Consider the following 21542-nt stretch of genomic DNA (forward strand, 5'->3'; position numbering starts at 1 on the left):
ATTTTTCTTCCTTTTCTTAAACTTTTGGGACGAATCCTGGATTCGTCCCCAAATTTGGGACGAATCCTGGATTCGTTCCAAACTTTGGGACGAATCCTGGATTCGTCCCCAAATCTGGAACGAATCCAGGATTCGTCCCAGAATTGAGAATATTTAAAATAAAAGAAAAAAAAATAAAGGGCTTATATAATGACCTAGAGACATTGGAATTTTATGAAATAAATTTCTATAGATTTGTATTATTGTCCTGATCGTAAATATAACACCATCCATAATTTTTAATTAATAGTTTGAGAGATTCAATTTTTTAAATCAAATTAGATCAAATTAGGATAAAAATTCAAACAATCAATATATTTGGTCAAAAATATTTATTAATATATATTTATGATCATGACAATGATACGAATGCATAGAAACTTGTTTCATAAAATTCTGATGTCTCTAGGTCGATATGTAAGTCTTACGATTTGATTTTTTTTTTTTTTAAGTTTGGGACGAATACTGGATTCGTCCCAAATTTTGGGACGAATCCAGGATTCGTCCCAAATTTTGGGACGAATCCAGGATTCGTCCCCAAATCTGGGACGAATCCAGGATTCGTCCCAAAATTGAAAATATTTAAAAAAAAAAAAAAACAAGGAGGGCTTATATATTGACCTAGAAACATCAGAATTTCATGAAATAAATTTCTATGGATTCGTATTATTGTCCTGATCATAAATATACCATCATCCATAATTTTTAATTAATATTTTATGAGATTTAAATTTTTAAATCAAATTAGGTCAAATTAGGATAAAAAATTCAAACAATCAATATATTTGGTCAAAAATATTTATAAATATATATTTATGATCAGGACAATAATATAAACGCATAGAAACTTGTTTCATAAAATTCTGATGTCTGTAGGTAGATGTTTTTTAAACATATATAGTTTACGACTAAATTAAAAGTTGTTATGCAACGCTTGTTAGTAGATAAGTGATGGAAACATTAAATTTGGACCTAAAGATATCAGAATTTCATGAAATAAATTTCTATAGATTTGTATTATTGTCTTGATCGTAAATATACCATCATCCATAAATTTTAATTAATATTTTGAGAGATTCAATTTTTTAAATCAAATTAGGTCAAATTAGGATAAACAATTCAAACAATCAATATATTTGGTCAAAAATATTTATAAATATATATTTACGCTCAGAATAATGATACGAACGCATAGAAACTTGTTTTATAAAATTCTGATATCTCTAGGTAGATGTTTTTTAAAACATATATAGTTTACGACTAAATTAAAAGTTGTTATGCAACACATGTTAGTATATAAGTGATGGAAACCTTAAATTTGGACCTAGAGACATCAGAATTTTATGAAATAAATTTCTATGGATTCGTATTATTGTCCTGATCATAAATATACCATCATCCATAATTTTTAATTAATATTTTGAGAGATTCATTTTTTAAAATCAAATTAGGTCAAATTAGGATAAAAAATTCAAACATATCAATATATTTGGTCAAAAATATTTATAAATATATAATTATGATCAGGACAATGATATAAATGCATAGAAATTTGTTTCATGAAATTCGGATGTCTCTACGTCGATATGTAAGCTTTACGACTTTTCTTTTTTTTTTGAAACTTTTGGGACGAATCCTGGATTCGTCCCAGAATTGAAAATATTAAAAAAAAAGGAAAAAAACACGGAAGGCTTATATATTGACCTAGAGACATCAGAATTTTATGAAATAAATTTATATGGATTCGTATTATTGTCCTGATCATAAATATACCATAATCCATAATTTTTTAATTAATATTTTGAGAGATTCATTTTTTAAAATCAAATTAGGTCAAATTAGGATAAAAAATTCAAACATATCAATATATTTGGTCAAAAATATTTATAAATATATATTTATGATCAGGACAATGATATAAATGCATAGAAACTTGTTTCATGAAATTCGGATGTAACGACCACCCTTCTTACTACTACTACTCTCTACGGATGACCGTTACTTAACTACTAACTCTACTTAACCGGTATGATTAAAAATCACATGGAAATCCTATCGAAAAATTTCGACAGAGTCTCCCCTGTACCGGTGACCAAATCAACAATATAAACAAACTATACTCAGCCACAGGCGGCTGGAACATATATTTTCACAACCAAAAGGAATAACATCACCACGCAGTTTAATGAAATCAAAGCATGCAAGTAATAAATAGCGGAAACAAAATAAAAACATACAGTTAACTAACAGCGGAAGACTAAATGACTCATCTAATACATTCTTAATAAATTCTTAAACTAAGTCTCAAGGCTTCCATAGTCCTGGCATCACACATCCCTCGAACACCTCCTTGTCGCCTTCCTTTCTATATCTTTTCCTTTCCTGTATCTGCAGTAAGAGGAAGTGTAGTCTATAAGCAAAATTTGCTTAGTAAGCGCTATCTAACTCATAAAAACTCGATGTGCATGTATATAAATAAAAACATGCTAAAACTGAATGCTAACATGTAAAGCTACTCATGCACATAAATAGCAAATAACAGTAAGCTAACTCATGCTCTTCCAATAGTAAAGAAACATACTGAAAGGCTAAACATGTAAACAAGTCTATACTATCATGCTAGCATAAAGAATTTAACTTACTGAATTCTAAACACTTTCTGATTCTTATTAAACTTACTTAAAAACTTATTCTTTTATTTCACTTATTTAAACTTATTCTTTAATGCTCGTAAACTTTTGTAAACACATTGTTTTATTAGTTCAAAAGCTTATACTTATAATACTTCAAAATAATAATCAACTTCTTCTTGGGCCCAGGCGTAGTACCATCTTATGCGCGTTCCCTAATAGGTTGGGGTAGCGAGCCACCAATCCTAAAAGGGCAGACCTCGGTCTACCAGGGCCAAGACCTCGGAATTGGACACCTGGATTTGTTTAACGACAAGCTCTTGGATGTCGGGTACTAGCCTCTTCTTAAAAGTAAAATATTTATAATCTTAATTACTTCTTCTTTTAATGCCTTGGCATTTTAATAGGCACCTTGTGTGCCAAAAATCCCTAAAGTCTCGACTTTGGGATCTACTTAAGGCCTCGGCCTTTTCTTTCTTTTCTTTATCTTTCTTATACTTTTCTTTATCTTTCTTATACTTTTCTTAAACTCGTAAAAAGAATATAGGCATGCTACAACAAAATCAAATCAAAGGAAAGAAAATCTGACTTCTATAAGCATGCTATATCAGAGACAAATCAAAAGAAAGCATATCTAACTTCTTCAAACATGCTTCATCAGATGGCAAAGAAAACCAACAACATAAACTTCAATTCATGGCAGTAAATGCTAACAAAACTGCGATGCTAATTAAGATAATAAGGAAATCTAAGTTTGATTCTCATGTAAAACCTAAACAAAGCTTACACTTTTATAGAGTAGAAGAGATCTAAATTGCCTCTAACAGCATACTACTCATAGCCCTAATCCATGAAACCAATGGCATACACTTGATACACTTACCCATTCTAAATTAATCCTTACCCAGCTGAGCATAAGGAAAATTACTGCTGTTATCACAAAAGTTAACACGTGATGTACTAAAACATGCACCCAATGGATCTACACAATCTAATTCTTCCCAACTAAGCATAGCATAAAGAAAAGTTGCTCATATAACTACCCATTGTAGTGTCCACAAAGAAACTACGTACTAGTTATGCACTTCTTCGTGCTCACTGTCTGCCCACATAAAACAAATGGATAGCGATGATCTAAAATAACAATTCACAATAGAAAACAACGTGGCAGCAAGCTTCACAAGCAACTTCACAGCAGCAATAAAACAAGGAAGCTTACGGCAGCAAACAACAACTCAACATACTTAACTCTTCCATATCCTTACTTTGAGTCTCACGGCAGTAGCCCTAAACCCAATCTTCACAACAAGAATTCTAAAGCCAGAAGAAACCAAATCCCTAGAAATTTCGAGATTCTTCACGACAAATCCGAAAGCTTAAAAAGGGAAGAACAATCTTCTTTGTAAAACTCACGGCACATTCACAAACAAGAGAAACTCTAAATCAAAGGCTCGAAACTATCTTACCGCAGGTGAGTAAGCGACTTACCTCGGTTTCTTGAACTCACAGCCGGAAGAGAAGGACTCTAGGGTTTCGGAGAAGCTCGCGATCTCGGCGTTCCCTTCGTGTCCGCGCGTCCTCCTCAACAAGGTGACCTTGCTTCTTCGCTGCCGTCGCCCGAGAGGAGGAGCCCTAGCCTTGGCTGTGCCTTCGCCCGAGAGGAGTCGCGCCGTCGAACTCGAGAGAAGGGGAGAGGGATCGAGAGAATAATTTCCTCCCTTAACTTAACCTCTTTTATAACCTAATACTTCTGTTATAGCTTAAGACTATTTCGCTTCCTTCTTATTACAAAATTCCCGTTGGATCACCTGGTCAGCAGCGTTTGATCAAATCAAACCGTTGTTGGTTCGATTCCCCCGCAGCGCCCTTTCCCGTTTTAATTAATTTTGATTTCCCAACTACTGCTTAAGTACAATTCGACCCTAATTTGATTAAATAACCACCGCTAGCCCAGTTGGTCCGTTGGGCTTTGCTCGAAGCCATAGGTTTGGGCTTCGATTCCCTAGCCGCGCACTTTCTGTTTTGATTTATTTCCAATGTTCCTAACTATACCTTATATACATTTTATTCCATATATAATTAACAAAACCTTTGCAGACCAGCTGGTTGGTTGGGTTCGGTTAAGACACGGGCTAAGTCCGAGGTCTTGCGTTCAAAACCCGGCTGCAATATTTTCTTTTTCTTTTCTTTTTTTTAAACTTCTTCCGTTTGGTAAAAATATCAAACGAACTCCAAAAATTACATAAAAATACTCTATAAATTCCTAAAAATCTCTAGAATTTTTCTAAAGTATTTCTAAATATTTTTAAGAACTTTTAGAACTCCTAATGAGGAAAATTGGGTCGTTACATCGGATGTCTCTACGTCGATATGTAAGCTTTACGATTTATCTTTTTTTTTTTTAAACTTTTGGGACGAATCCAGGATTCGTCCCCAAATCTGGGACGAATCCAGGATTCGTCCCAGAATTGAAAATATTTAAAAAAAAAAAAAAAAAAAAGACAGAGGGCTTATATATTGACCTAGAGACATCGGAATTTCATGAAATAAATTTCTTTGGATTCGTATTATTGTCCTGATCATAAATATACCATCATCCATAAATTTTAATTAATATTTTGAGAGATTCAATTTTTTAAATCAAATTAGGTCAAATTAGGATAAAAAATTCAAACAATCAATATATTTGGTCAAAAATATTTATAAATATATATTTACCCTCAGAATAATGATACGAACGCATAGAAAATTGCTTCATAAAATTCTGATGTCTCTACGTCGATACGTAAGCTTTACGATTTTTTTTTTTTTTAACTTTTGGGACGAATCCTGGATTCGTTCCAAAATTTGGGACGAATCCAGGATTCGTCCCCAAATCTGGGACGAAGTTAGGATTCGTCCCAAAATTGAAACTATTAAAAAAAAAAAGAACAAAAACACGGAGGGCTTATATAATGACCTAGAGACATCGGAATTTCATGAAATAAATTTCTATGGATTCGTATTATTGTCCTGATCATAAATATACCATCATCCATAAATTCTAATTAATATTTTGAGAGATTCAATTTTTTAAATCAAATTAGGTCAAATTAGGATAAAAAATTCAAACAATCAATATATTTGGTCAAAAATATTTATAAATATATATTTACCCTCAGAATAATGATACGAACGCATAGAAACTTGTTTCATAAAATTCTGATATCTCTAGGTAGATGTTTTTTAAAACATATATAATTCACGACTAAATTAAAAGTTGTAATGCAACACATGTTAGTAGATAAGTGACGAAAACCTTAAATTTGGACCTAGAGACATCAAAATTTTATGAAATAAATTTCTATGGATTCGTATTATTGTCCTAATCATAAATATACTATCATCCATAATTTTTAATTAATATTTTGAGAGATTCATTTTTTAAAATCAAATTAGGTCAAATTAGGATAAAAAATTCAAACATATCAATATATTTGGTCAAAAATATTTATAAATATATAATTATGATCAGGACAATGATATAAATGCATAGAAATTTGTTTCATGAAATTCGGATGTCTCTTCGTCGATATGTAAGCTTTACGACTTTTCTTTTTTTTTGAAACTTTTGGGACGAATCCTGGATTCGTTCCAAAATCTGGGACGAATCCAGGATTCGTCCCCAAATCTGGGACGAATCTAGGATTCGTCCCAGAATTGAAAATATTATAAAAAAAAAGAAAAAAAAACACGGAGGGCTTATATATTGACCTAGAGACATCAGAATTTCATGAAATAAATTTCTATGGATTCGTATTATTGTCCTGATCATAAATATACCATAATCCATAATTTTTAATTAATATTTTGAGAGATTCATTTTTTAAAATCAAATTAGGTCAAATTAGGATAAAAAATTCAAACATATCAATATATTTGGTCAAAAATATTTATAAATATATATTTATGATCAGGACAATGATATAAATGCATAGAAACTTGTTTCATGAAATTCGGATGTCTCTACGTCGATATGTTAGCTTTACGATTTATCTTTTTTTTTTTAACTTTTGGGACGAATCCTGGATTCGTTCCAAAATTTGGGACGAATCCAGGATTCGTCCCCAAATCTGGGACGAATCCAGGATTCATCCCCAAATCTGGGACGAATCCAGGATTCGTCCCAGAATTGAAAATATTTAAAAAAAAAAAAAAACATAGAGTGCTTATATATTGACCTAGAGACATCGGAATTTCATGAAATAAATTTCTATGGATTCGTATTATTGTCCTGATCATAAATATACCATCATCCATAAATTTTAATTAATATTTTGAGAGATTCAATTTTTTAAATCAAATTAGGTCAAATTAGGATAAAAAATTCAAACAATCAATATATTTGGTCAAAAATATTTATAAATATATATTTATGCTCAGAATAATGATACGAATGCATAGAAAATTGTTTCATAAAATTCTGATGTCTCTACGTCGATACGTAAGCTTTACGATTTTTCTTTTTTTTTTTTAACTTTTGGGACGAATCCAGGATTCGTCCCCAAATCTGGGACGAATCTAGGATTCGTCCCAGAATTGAAAATATTTAAAAAAAAAGAACAAAAACACGGAGGGCTTATATATTGACCTAGAGACATCGGAATTTCATGAAATAAATTTCTATGGATTCGTATTATTGTCCTGATCATAAATATACCATCATCCATAAATTTTAATTAATATTTTGAGAGATTCAATTTTTTAAATCAAATTAGGTCAAATTAGGATAAAAAATTCAAACAATCAATATATTTGGTCAAAAATATTTATAAATATATATTTACGCTCAGAATAATGATACGAACGCATAGAAACTTGTTTCATAAAATTCTAATGTCTCTAGGTAGATGATTTTTAAAACATATATAGTTTACGACTAAATTAAAAGTTGTAATGCAACACATGTTAGTAGATAAGTGACGGAAACCTTAAATTTGGACCTAGAGACATCAAAATTTTATGAAATAAATTTCTATGGATTCATATTATTGTCCTGATCATAAATATACCATCATCCATAATTTTTAATTAATATTTTGAGAGATTCATTTTTTAAAATCAAATTAGGTCAAATTAGGATAAAAAATTCAAACATATCAATATATTTGGTCAAAAATATTTATAAATATATATTTATGATCAGGACAATGATATAAATGCATAGAAACTTGTTTCATGAAATTCGGATGTCTCTACGTCGATATGTAAGCTTTATGATTTTTCTTCTTTTTTTTAAACTTTTGGGACGAATCCTGGATTCGTTCCAAAATTTGGGACAAATCCAGGATTCGTCCCCAAATCTGGGACGAATCCAGGATTCATCCCAGAATTGAAAATATTTAAAAAAAAAAGAAGAAAAACACAGAGGGCTTATATATTGACCTAGAGACATCGGAATTTCATGAAATAAATTTCTATGGATTTGTATTATTGTCCTGATCATAAATATACCATCATCCATAATTTTTAATTAATATTTTGAGAGATTCATTTTTTAAAATCAAATTAGGTCAAATTATGATAAAAAATTCAAACAATCAATATATTTGGTCAAAAATATTTATAAATATATATTTCTGATCAGGACAATGATACGAACGCATAGAAACTTGTTTCATTAAATTCTGATGTCTGTAGGTAGATGTTTTTTAAACATATATAGTTTATGACTAAATTAAAAATTGTTATGCAACGCTTGTTAATAGATAAGTGATGGAAACATTAAATTTGGACCTAGAGATATCGGAGTTTTATGAAATAAATTTCTATGGATTTTTATTATTGTCCTGAACGTAAATATATCATCATCCATAATTTTTACTTATTTTGAGAGATTCAATTTTTTAAATCAAATTAGGTCAATTTAGGATAAAAAATTCAAACAATCAATATATTTAGTAAAAAATATTTATAAATATATATTTATGATCAGGACAATGATACGAACGCATAGAAACTTGTTTCATGAAATTCGGATGTCTCTACATCGATATGTAAGCTTTACGACTTTTCTTTTTTTTTTTAAACTTTTGGGACGAATCCAGGATTCGCCCCCAAATCTGGGACGAATCCAGGATTCGTCCCCAAATCTGGGACGAATCCAAGATTCGTCCTAGAATTGAAAATATTAAAAAAAAAAGAAAAAAAACACGGAGGGCTTATATATTGACCTAGAGACATCGGAATTTCATGAAATAAATTTCTATGGATTCGTATCATTGTCCTGATCATAAATATACCATCATCCATAATTTTTAATTAATATTTTGAGAGATTCATTTTTTAAAATCAAATTAGGTCAAATTATGATAAAAAATTCAAACAATCAATAAATTTGGTCAAAAATATTTATAAATATATATTTATGATCAGGACAATGATACAAACGCATAGAAACTTGTTTCATAAAATTCTGATGTCTGTAGGTAGATGTTTTTTAAACATATATAGTTTACGACTAAATTAAAAGTTGTTATGCAACGCTTGTTAGTAGATAAGTGATGGAAACATTAAATTTGGACCTAGAGATATCGGAATTTTATGAAATAAATTTCTATAGATTTTTATTATTGTCCTGAACGTAAATATATCATCATCCATAATTTTTACCTAATATTTTGAGAGATTCAATTTTTTAAATCAAATTAGGTCAAATTAGGATAAAAAATTCAAACAATCAATATATTTGGTCAAAAATATTTATAAATATATATTTATGATCAGGACAATGATACGAATGCATAGAAACTTGTTTCATAAAATTCTGATATCTCTAGGTCTATATTTAAGTCTTTCAATTATTTTTCTTTTTAAAAAAAATTTGGGACGAATCCATCTATTTGTCCCAAATTTTGGGACAAATCCTGGATTCGTCTCCAAATTTGCGACGAATCCAGGATTTGTCCCAAATTCTGGGACGAAATTGGCAACAAAACTTGTTTGATGCAAAAAACCCTAGATCTAATAAGTTTAGCTCTAGTTTGCTTTGTTTCTTTTCGTCTCTGTCCCTTCCCCTTCGTCTCTGCCACTGTGACCTTCCCAGATCTGCGCTCATTTCGACGGCAGCTTTGTACTCCGGCGGCGGCGTTGATCTCCGACGGTGGAATCCTGTGTAGGTATGCATCTTCTATCTCGGCCTCTCCCATGCATCTCCCCTTTCCCCTCTATGGCCGCGCGGACGGTGTCACCCGCGGGTGGCTGCCGGCAAGCGCGAGTGGCCGCCGGCAGGCGCGAGTGGCCGCAGGTGGCTACGGAGAGGCCCGAGTTGTCGCGCCTGAGCGTGGCCTGGCCTAGTCGCCTCTCCTGGCCGAGTCGGCGCGCCTGGCTGCGCCTGTCCGTGAGATGTCCGTGGATGCCGGCAGGCGCGAGTCACTGCACCTGGCCGTTGCCTGGCCGTGGCTGCTGGCAGGCGGGAGTCGACGAATCCTGGCGTGGGCTGCTGTGGGTGGGCGAGTCGCCGGATTTGGTCACAGGTGGGTGCTTGACCGGCCTTGGCAGTCACTGGCCAAATCTGGCCGTGACGGGGCGTGGCCGCTGCTGCACATGTAGGGTGGCAGCGGCTGCCCACTGTGGCCGCTGTCGGACGCTAGGAATGCGGCTGCCCATGCTGGCCGTGGATGCCCCCGGATGGCCGCGGCTGCCCCCGCTAAGCGCGGCAGCATGGAAATTAATATTGTATACATTTTTATTTAAAATTTGAAAGTTGCTCTTATAATTCATTGTGTTAATTTTTGCAGGTCTCGATCAATTTGCCGTGATATCAGTGTACGATCAGGACAACCATTTTTGTTCACCTCTTTTCGGTATTCCTAAGTACATTAATATACATTTTCTTATCTGTATATTAAGTTAACTTTAAATAATTAGGTTATAGTTGGGTGTTTAATTGTGTTCCTTCATTTTGATCTGATGTTCTTTGTTGCTTAGTCTTCAATGATAAGATTTAATTTGTAGTAACTTTTATTAATGTTTAACTAAATAATTACATACAGGTAAAATGCAGAATCAAAGAAGTTGGATGTATAATAAGAATTTACCTAATCGTCAAGGGTTAACTAATGAGTTTATCACCGGTCTGAGACAATTTTTGCATTTTGCATCTAGTCAAGTTAAGTATATGGATGGCAAGAAGATAAGGTGTCCATATAGAAAGTGTCACAATGGCAAATTTTTACCCACCGATAAAGTTGAAGAACATCTATGTAGATTTGGTTTTACCCCCAATTATTATAATTGGACATGTCATGGTGAACCGTTCATATCTAATGAGGATAATGAACAGAATTTCCAAACCTCTGTTAGTGGGGATCAGAGTTATGATGAACAAGTAAATCCATATCAGAGGATGGTAATTGATGCAAGATGTCAGAATTTTATTCCCAATACGCTTGGTGCAAGTTCTAGTTTTCCCCCAACAGGTGAACAAATGTTTGTTTCTAATACATCACCGTTGGAGGAGCCCGATGTACCAGGTCTTGATGAAATATATCACAAATTTAATGAAGTGTTGAGTGCCGCAAATGAACCATTATGGGCTGATTGTGATACTCAAACTAAATTATCTCTCACCACCAGACTATTAAATATAAAGGCGGATCATAATCTCTCCGAAGATTGTTTTAATGATATTGTTCAAGCTTTTGATGATATATTGCCACGTGATCACATTTTGCCTCCTGATTTTTACAGTATGAAAAAAATGGTGAAAGATTTAGGTCTTCCGGTTGAAAGAATTGATGTTTGCAGAGATGGTTGTATGTTATATTGGGGAGATGATGCATATGCAGATGTTTGTAAATTTTGTAATCAAGATAGGTATAAGACAACCAGAAGGAGTCAACAACGACGTAAATCATACAGCCAGTTGTTTTATTTACCTTTAACTCCTTGATTACAAAGACTGTATACATCAAAGGCAACAGCAGAACACATGACTTGGCATGCAACTCATAAAACAGAAGAGGGGCTCATGTGTCATCCATCAGATGCAGATGCGTGGAAAAATTTTGATAGAACATATCCAGATTTTGCAAAGGAGACTCGAAACATTAGATTATGTCTATGTGCTGATGGATTTGCTCCATTTGGTAAATCAGGAAGAAATTATTCTTGTTGGCCAGTTATCTTAACGCCATATAATCTTCCACCTGGGATGTGCATGAAAACACCTTATATGTTTTTAACATTGGTTGTACCTGGGCCGCAAAATCCAAAGAAGTTGATAGATATTTATATGCAACCCCTGATAGCTGAACTTAAACAACTATGGGATGAAGGTGTTCCTACATACGATGTTAATTCTAACCAGATGTTTATAATGAAGGCTGCTCTTCTTTGGACCATAAATGACTTTCCAGCCTACGGTATGCTATCAGGTTGGAGTACTGCTGGGATCTTGGGATGCCCCATATGTATGGAGAGATCAAAGTCAATCAGATTGAAACATGGGAAGAAACCGAGTTATTTTGATTGTCATAGGCAATTTTTACCAACAAATCATAATTTCAGAAGGAATAAAGATGAATTCACTAAAAATAGGATTGAACGAACACTTCCGCCTTTGAGATTGACAGGTCTAGATATTTGGTACAGAGTGCTTCACTTTCCATCTGTTATTGAAAACCCTCATGGTACAACATATGATTATGGGCATACACATAAATGGACTAAACGGAGTATATTTTGGGATTTGCCATATTGGTTTAGTCATTTGATACATCATAATCTCGATGTAATGCATATTGAGAAGAATGTTTTTGATAATCTGATAAATACAGTGATGGATATCAATGGAAAAACAAAAGACAATCTCAATGCAAGAAAAGATATGCGACTCATTTGTAAAAGACTCACTCTTGATGTTGATGAAAATAGTAGGGGACCAAAGCCAAAGGCAGTTTATACATTAAATAAGGATCAACGACGTGTCCTATGTGAATGGTTGAAGTCTTTGAAATTTCCAGATGGGTATGTCTCTAATCTTGGAAGATGTGTTGATATCAAAGAATGCAAATTATTTAGCTTGAAAAGTCATGATTGTCATATAATAATGCAAAGATTGATTCCTATTGCTTTTAAGGAACTCTTACCACAATTTGTATGGGGAGCGATTACGGAGTTAAGTATTTTCCTACATGATATTTGCTCAACAGTTTTGCGACGTTCACACATGGAGAAGTTAGAGAGAGACATTCCAATCATTTTGTGCAATTTGGAAAGGATATTTCCACCCTCTTTTTTTGATTCCATGGAACATCTTTTGGTTCACTTGCCATATGAGGCTAAAGTTGGAGGACCCATCCATTTTCGGTGGATGTATCCATTTGAAAGGTAAAATTTCTTTTTTCCTATACTTTAACTCTTTGAATGGAAAAATATTACTAATTATGCTGGATTATGTATTAATAGTTAACATAATTTATTAAATTTTCAACAGATTCTTATATCATTTGAAGAAAAAAGTAAAAAATAAAGCACGTGTTGAAGCCTCTATTGTTAATGCATACATTGTGGAGGAAGTAACAACTTTTGCATCATATTATTTTGAATCTCATGTCCCTAGCAAAAGGCGAAAAGCGGGCAGAAATGATGAGGGTCCTATTGATCCAAATGTCAACTCATTTTCAATCTTTAACTACCTTGGTCGACCAAGTGGACCATGTAAACAAAGATATTTAACTGGTAAAGAATGGCGGGCAGCCCAAACCTATATTTTACTAAATTGTCCAGAAGTATCATCGTATTACGAGTAAGTATATATTTATATTTTAATTCTTTTTATGCCGTAAATTGGTTGTGTAATAATATGTTTTTTTTTAAGTAGGATATTTCAAAATTTATATTCTGAATTGTCGCCACAAGAGTTCGATAGATTTTGCGAAGAAGAATTTGCTGCATGGTTCAAATCATATGTAAGTAAATAATATCTATTTGGTTGAATCATATGCATATGTTTAACAATTGGTGTTTTACCTTAGGTTCAAGGTAATCAAGCTCACCTTGAGCAAGAATGGCTATTCCATCTGTCATGGGGTCCAAAATCATTCGTACGCACTTGGCCAGCATATTTCATAAATGGATATAATTTTCATACTCAAGAATATGGAATGGGAAAGAATACCATGAATAGTGGGGTGTGTGTATCGTCATCTAATGAAGGAGGTCCAAGCAATGATTTTTATGGTTTGTTGGATGAAATTATAGAAGTAGAATACCCAGGGCCACAAATACAAGTTATATTATTTATGTGTCGCTGGTTTGACCCTGTTAGAGGGATGAAGGTGCATCCACATTATAATTTGGTTGAAATAAATCATAAGAGATTTTATAAGAGATATGAACCATTTGTATTGACACAACAAGCAATCCAAGTATTTTATTCTGCATACCCGAGTTTAAAACGTGATAAGATTGATTGGTGGGCTGTTTGTAAAACCAAAGCACGAAAAAAAATTGAGGCACGTTGGGAAAACATTGCATATCAACAAGAGGAAGTTGCAAACACCTTTCAGATTGAGGAATTTATTATTCCAACTTTACGAGATCCCAGCGGTGTAGTGATAAACGTGGATAGAAGTGAAATTGATGATGTTGACGATGATGATGATGAAGAGGAAGAGGAAGAGGAGTCGGAGGAGGGGGAGGATGATGATAACGATAATGATGACTTTGATTTTTGATGATGGGTAAGTTTTGTTAGATTATTTAAAGAAATTTACCCTTTTTTTTTATAGTGCCTCATTTATAATTTTATTTATTTTATTTGTTAATACATTGTATTTGTTCCTACAGGTCATTAGAGGTGACTATCTCATATTTTTTCCTCCTTATTCTATAAGCTTTACGTAAAAATGGTAAGGTTTTTAAATGTCCTTTTTTTATGTATCATATATATAATTTACTTTATCCTATATTGTTGGAAATTTCAGCATATATTTCGACGTGGTGGGCGTAGACGGAGCTCACAGGACCAAACAAATTCATCACCTGCCAGTGTACCTATGCCACCCCCTGATCAGGCAGGACCATCACATGTGCCATCTCCACCGACTTCAAATTCGCCGCCGCCATTACCATCACCAGCGCATTTACCAGCCCCCACAAATCTTCCTGACTCTGCAAGAAGCTCATTTGCTGAGTTTAGAAATGATAGAGAATTTTTAGTCCCCATTGGAGATTCGTAAGTACTATAAAATATTTTATTTATTTATCTTAATTATTTAACATAATTTGTTTGTAATTTATTGCAGATTTGAAAATCCTGTACAAGTTGTTCGCGAGATTAATAGAATTGTGAATAACCATTGGGGAGGAGAGTCGATGACATATTCAAGCACCCCACCAGCCACAAAACAACTATGGTGGAGCGAGTTCAAGGTATATTTTCTTGAATTTAATTCAAATTTAAAATTAATATATAATTAAAAAAAATTCCATTTCAGCGGCTAAATAATTGGGACCCTAATGATGAAATGGAGATCCGCAGAATATTTAAAAAAAATGTGACGATCACATCAGACATGTATTAAGTCACACCAAGCATCGGGCGAAAAAAACAAACTTCATCACCGAAGAAAATTGGGAGAGGATCACCCAGTTTTGGGCAACAGAGGAGAGTAAGCAAAGGAGTGACCTGAATAGAATGAATCAATCTCACAATTCTGGCGACTCATCTGCTATATATGCGGGAGGCTCCATTAACATAGATGAGCATAGACGGAGATTGGTAATTTTTTAACTCTTCCACAAATTAATTATTTATATCAAATTATTTCATTATTTGTAATTATGTTTTTTTAGACCAAGGAGCTAGGGAAGGAGCCCACTTTCATTGATACTTTCACCCGCACTTTTAAAAAAAAAATAACACTTGGAGTGGGGCGAGAACAAAAGCAGTCAAGGTTTGAATAAATATTTATTTACTTAATTGTACTCTAGGTAGATGTCTTAATATTTTATGTGTTTCTAATATATCTAATCAATATCTTTATGTTTTTTAAAAAATAGGACAAATATGATGAACTCGAGCTAGCCCAATCATGCTCACAAGCTGGTGTCGATAGTCAGGGGTCTGAGGAGTCTGTTGGCAATAATTTGAGTTTATGGTTGGAGGCTAGTGGAGGACCAAAAGGGGGAAGGATTTTGGGAATGGGTTCCTTGAGCAGAACCCAAAGAATAGTTGGATCATCTTCCTCCTCAACAACACTTAGGACCCAAGTAAATACCTTGACTGATGAGGTTAGCAATCTGAAGGAAATAATATCACAAAGAGACCAAGAAAGGGTGCAAAGAGACCAAGAAAGGGCGAAAATGGAGCAAGATATGAGAGCATTGCGCCGACAGCAAGAATTTATCATGCGACACCTTCAGTTGACCTCCGCTCAAAGTCAGGTTCCTTCCAATGACGACGATGATGATGGCTATGATGATAACGATGATGGTGGTGATGGTTGTTCTTGATTTTAATTATGTACGCTGATTAAATGTCTCCTAATTAGTGTTTTCAACATTAATTAATAGTTTCTTACCTTCTCTAATTTTTATTTTAATTAATATGATTGATTTGTTTTTAACAGGGCTGGTGAGACGAAATGTATGCTGGAGAAAAAAGTAAGTATTATGTAATCTAATTTTATTGATTTATTTATATTTTTCAGTTGCATTTGAAAAGTTAAATAAGGGTATCATTATTTTTAAAAATTTATTAAAATTTACTACTACTGCATTATTAGTTCACATAGGAGGGAATCAATTAAAATTAGGTCAGCACGAAGAAAGAATGAAATCATTTAAAATTTTATCAAATTAGATTGATATTGACGGATTTGCTACTACTGCATTATATATTGACGGATTTGTCAACCATATCTACTGGAGGTCATTTGATTGATTATATTTGAAACAAACTAATTTAGTGATGTCTTTAATCAATGAGGAAGGTGTTTGGAACCAATTTGATATTAACTAGTTTGTGTTTTATTCATTTGAGATATTTTCATATGTTAGGATTTTTAATAATACATCTCATGCTATTCATGCCAAATGGAAATAGGATATTTGTAACTTTTATTTGCTATGGTGAAATAGGATATATTATATATTTAAGAAACTGTTAGCTAGCTTCAAGATACTTCTTATATTTTAATTTACCATTGCTATGAAATTGATAGTTGATACCGTTGATAAATAGAGCCTTTTTTTAAATGTTCAAAGAATTTCTGATTGCTTGTATAAAGGTGTTTAAGAGTAATTGTCTTGAGCTTGCTAACTTCAGTCCATGGGCAATTAAAAGTTTTTGACCTGTCTTAATTTTGACTTGTCTTCTTATTAGTTTGAAATATCAAACCAAGCTTTAGTCCTCTCTATCAATTTGTAGCTACAAGATCTCTGATTCATTTCTGTACATTCTGTCGGGCTTCACTTATTCTGCATACAATTGATCTTTTACCTAGGGAATCTATGGTAGTCTCAGTAATAGTCTGTTAACTCAACTGTATAACAATTAATACCAAAGGAGTAATAGTACCTTTTATTGTTGGTCATAAGGTGAGATAAAAGGAGATAAATCAAATATTAAGTGACCTCTTAAATGAAAAGATTATTTACTGCACAACTATGACTTGAGTTCTTATCCATTCATACAAATCTATCGGATCTACATAACCAACAATTGGAAGCGTTATCACCCACAACACAATTAGTTCAATCTGAAGATGATCTATTTAACAAATCATGTCAGACTCAAAATTATTTACTCAGATCTGACACATTTATTGTAACTTCAAAATTGTTTTATACATCATGTGACCAAGATGTTAGTCCCAATTAACAAATGAATAAAAAAATCATCTAAATAATAATTCACCAAAAATATCACAGAGAAATATATATCATATGTGTAACAATGTAATAGAGAATATTCTATTTAGGGTTTTATCATTCCAACTTTTGATATCTATTAAAAAAAATTATAGCTAAGCACATTGTAACCAGATCATGCGGATCAACCCACATAACCAAACATTGTCAGTTACAGCTAATAAAGTAGTTGACCTATTTACAAATCCATATACAACTAGACATGAATCCTGAAATCTGAGAGAGCACCTATGGATCTTCTGGAATTTCAGGTACTGCTACTAATCATGCTGGTAGTTTAGGCTACTTGAACATTGACCAAAGAAATAGACTGGATGTATAAAAAGGCAAGAATCAGAGAATGGGATGATAGAATTACTAATCTTTTGCCTCTCACTTTCTCTAGAACTAAAATGTTTTTGTAAAATAATTAGTCATTTCAATATCCATTATTAGTAAATTCAAAAATTTACAACTGAGATAACAAAAAAGTAAACAGATAGCAGATCCTGAAAGTAGAAGAAAATAATGAGTATAATCACAAAGAGAATAGTCACAATTTGAAGTTTATATAATTGTATAGATTTGAAATGGACTGGGCAAAACAATTCAAATGTAACTAAAACTAATAACAGTTACCTGGTAAAATGACTAACAAAAAAATTTACCTGTTCAAACAAAGCTGAATTCACATTCACATTGTATTCTATATTCATATCTTTCAAGCCACTACTAAAAGCTTTGCTGTGCGGGAGCTTCCACCTCCATATGTCACCATCTTCAATGTATTCAAAGAGCTTCTGTACTCTTTCAAATTTGCAACCAGACAAATTTTTTTGACCTGCCTCCTGATGGTTGTGGATTCCAAGACCTTTCAAAGTATCACTTCTTTTTAAAAGCTTTTCTTTAAAGAAGTCAAATGCAATTGTAGCACCACTCTTATCCATATGAATAACCTTTATCACATTCTTGCCAAATGAAGCATTGCCACAGAGAGCTTCAACTGCAGTCTTATGATGGTCTAATATTATCACACTGAAAGGAAAAGCAAACAAAAGGAAATCACATGCCAGGATTAAGAACCTCACATGTAATTGAGAAGATAATGATTCTTAGCACTATTACTCTATGAACAAGATGAAAGACAAACTAATATACATTAAATAACATCACAGCAAAAAGAAGGAAAAGAATACTATGAAGGACATGGACCTAAAAAGTTGAAAGTGGTACCTCTCGACTTTTGGATATAATTCCCCGATAAAACCAGAGGATCCAATGAAATCCAAAAGATAGACTTCATTTATTTCACCTAGAGGAAGATCATCAACTTTGTAAGAAAACCAAGATCAGTAATTTTAACCAGTGATCAGGTCAGGGTAGAATATAGATGTTATCATTGTTGCAGGAAATCTTTTTAATATATCATCTAGGCCATTCTTTAAAATAATACCCAATGAGTCAGAGGCCTATATTTCATTAACAGATCATTTGCATAAAGTAATTCTTTGGAGATCAATTTCAATTGCACCAACAGAATACAGATATAGTAGCCACAGTCATTATCATCAATCGTAAACTAATGAATACTTTTAGCAACAATTGCAGCTTTTAGGAAGAGGGACTTCTGGACAATTGTATCTTTTGAACAGATAAATACATTAGGCCTCTCCACTAAGAACAATTGCCGAAGTTAATCCCTAAAGATTACTTAGAAGTGAACAACAAAGTATCACACTAACACTGATCAAGTGCAAATTATCCAAGAGCAAAAGAAGCTTTATCTTACATTCTTGGTTTGATCGAATGGTTGTGCCCCTACAGCAATATGAAGACGTCAAAATCACAATTCTGTTTATTAGATTGCCGATCCCCAATCTAAATGCTTCCTACTAGTGTTTTTGTATATGGTCTCCTCAAGCCTACAGTAAGCTGTAATTGAAAACCTTGAATACAATTAAAACCATTTATAATTGATTAAGGATGGAGCAAACACTCAACTATTGATATTCACTTCGTAAAGGTCCCCAATGAGCAATGTTAAACACTATTGAAAGAAAAGCAAACATGGCATATGCTGACCAATTGGTTTCTGCAAGCAATACAGTCAAGGACAGTAAGCTCTTTCTCTAGAACTGCACAATAATTCATGACAGTATGGTGTTGGATAGATTACACTATCATTCGACTTTACTATCTAATTATGTCTGTGTGATTTAGTGATCTGTTGATAGTTCAAAGAGCAAGATGTAAACCTTACATTTTAACTGGATTCTGTTTATTTAAATTAATTATAGAAACATGTGATGTTTTCTGGTTACATATGATCTAGTTTATTTGTTTGTTTTTATGTAGGAAAAGAAGACTTGATGGGGATGAAAGCTTTTGTGGAATAAGAAGATAACTTGATGTATCTTAGTTTGTTTAACTTGTTGGATTGATGTACCTTCTTGGATTGATGGACTTGTATGGAAACTTGTTGGAGTGTAGAACTTGTGAAATATTTTTGAGTAGCTTAAAGAACAAATTATGATATTGTATGCTTTGGTGAGTTTGAATGAATAGATGTATGTTAATTAATTAAGATGTGTTAATGTTAATTAGGATGTGTTAATGTTAATTATGATGTGTTGAATGTGTTATTTGAATTTGTTGTATATGTATGTATGGATTGAATTGTAGAAAACAGCTATATCTGGAATGTAGTTTTGATAGTAGGAACGAATTTGGCAACAAATAATTTTTGTTGCCAATCTATCGTAATTTCGTCCCAGATTCTGGGACGAACCTGTGGATTCGTCCCAAAATCCCATATAAAAAGCAACGGATTTGGCAACGAAAATTTAATTCATTGCCAAATTTTGTTGCCAAAATCGTTGCCAAATTTGAAACAAATATCTTATTCGTTGCAAAATTAGGGACTAACTTAGCAACAAAAATTAATTCGTCATTGAATTTGTTCCCAAATTCGTTGCAAAGTTTGCAACAATAAAATTTTTCGTCCCAAAATTGTATGAAATATTGCAACAAATAAGGGTTTTTGTTGCAAATTTGGCGACGACTTTGGCAACGAAAATAAAATTCGTTGCTAAATTTTGTTGCCAAATTCGTTGCCGATTTTGCAACAAAATTACTATTCGTTGGAAAATCATACGCAAAATTTGGGACAAAATTTGCAATAAAAAAAAATTCGACAAAATTTTTTGACCCTAAATTCGTTGCTAAGTTTGCAACAAAAAAATTTTTCGTCCCAAAATTATATGAAATATTGCAACAAATAAGGGTTTTTGTTGCAAATTTGGCGACGGCTTTGGCAACGAAAATAAAATTCGTTGCTAAATTTTGTTGCCAAATTCATTGCCGATTTTGCAACAAAATTACTATTCGTTGGAAAATCATATGCAAAATTTGGGACAAAATTAGCAACAAAAAAAAATTTGACAAAATTTTTTGACCCCAAATTCGTTGCTAAGTTTGCAACAAAAATATTTTTCGTCCCAAAATTCTATAAACTTCTGCCATATATGTTACAAATTTTGCGACGAATTTGGGGACGAAAATTATTTTCGTCCCTATTTTCGTCCCCAATTTTGCAACAAACATAAATTTGTTCCAAAAGTTGGCATCAACTTGTTTGGGACGAAAATTTTTTCGTCCCAAATTTCGTCCCCAAATCTTTTGCAACGAATTTTTTTTATAAATTCGTCCCAAAATGCAGTAATTATTGTAGTGGTCGTTAAAAAGATTTTTTTTTTTTAGTAATTTATCAAATAATATATTTAAGTTTAATAAATATTCAAAACAAGCATTTAGTAAACGACGCACTCTTTTCTAAAGGACTCCTCCATCCATTCCAACAAGATAAAACTTAGGGGGCGTTTGGTTTAGAGAAATAGAAGTGGGGCATGGAAATGAGAATCATTGATTGTCATTGTTAATGTTTGGATTATAGGAATAGGAATACAAATAAGGGAA

At 32.9% G+C, this 21542-nt stretch overlaps 1 long non-coding RNA gene across 1 annotated transcript; it reads right to left on the bottom strand.

Annotated features, from left to right (window-relative positions):
- Window positions 1-18271: 18271 nt before the first annotated feature.
- LOC122040001 lies at window positions 18272-18894 on the bottom strand. Its single transcript, XR_006128471.1, has 2 exons — window positions 18801-18894; window positions 18272-18602 (listed from the first exon to the last, which is right to left on the bottom strand). It is a non-coding gene; the product is annotated as an uncharacterized LOC122040001 (long non-coding RNA).
- Window positions 18895-21542: the final 2648 nt, after the last annotated feature.

Source organism: Zingiber officinale, chromosome 2A (assembly GCF_018446385.1).
Source record: "Zingiber officinale cultivar Zhangliang chromosome 2A, Zo_v1.1, whole genome shotgun sequence".
Taxonomy (NCBI): Eukaryota; Viridiplantae; Streptophyta; class Magnoliopsida; order Zingiberales; family Zingiberaceae; genus Zingiber; species Zingiber officinale.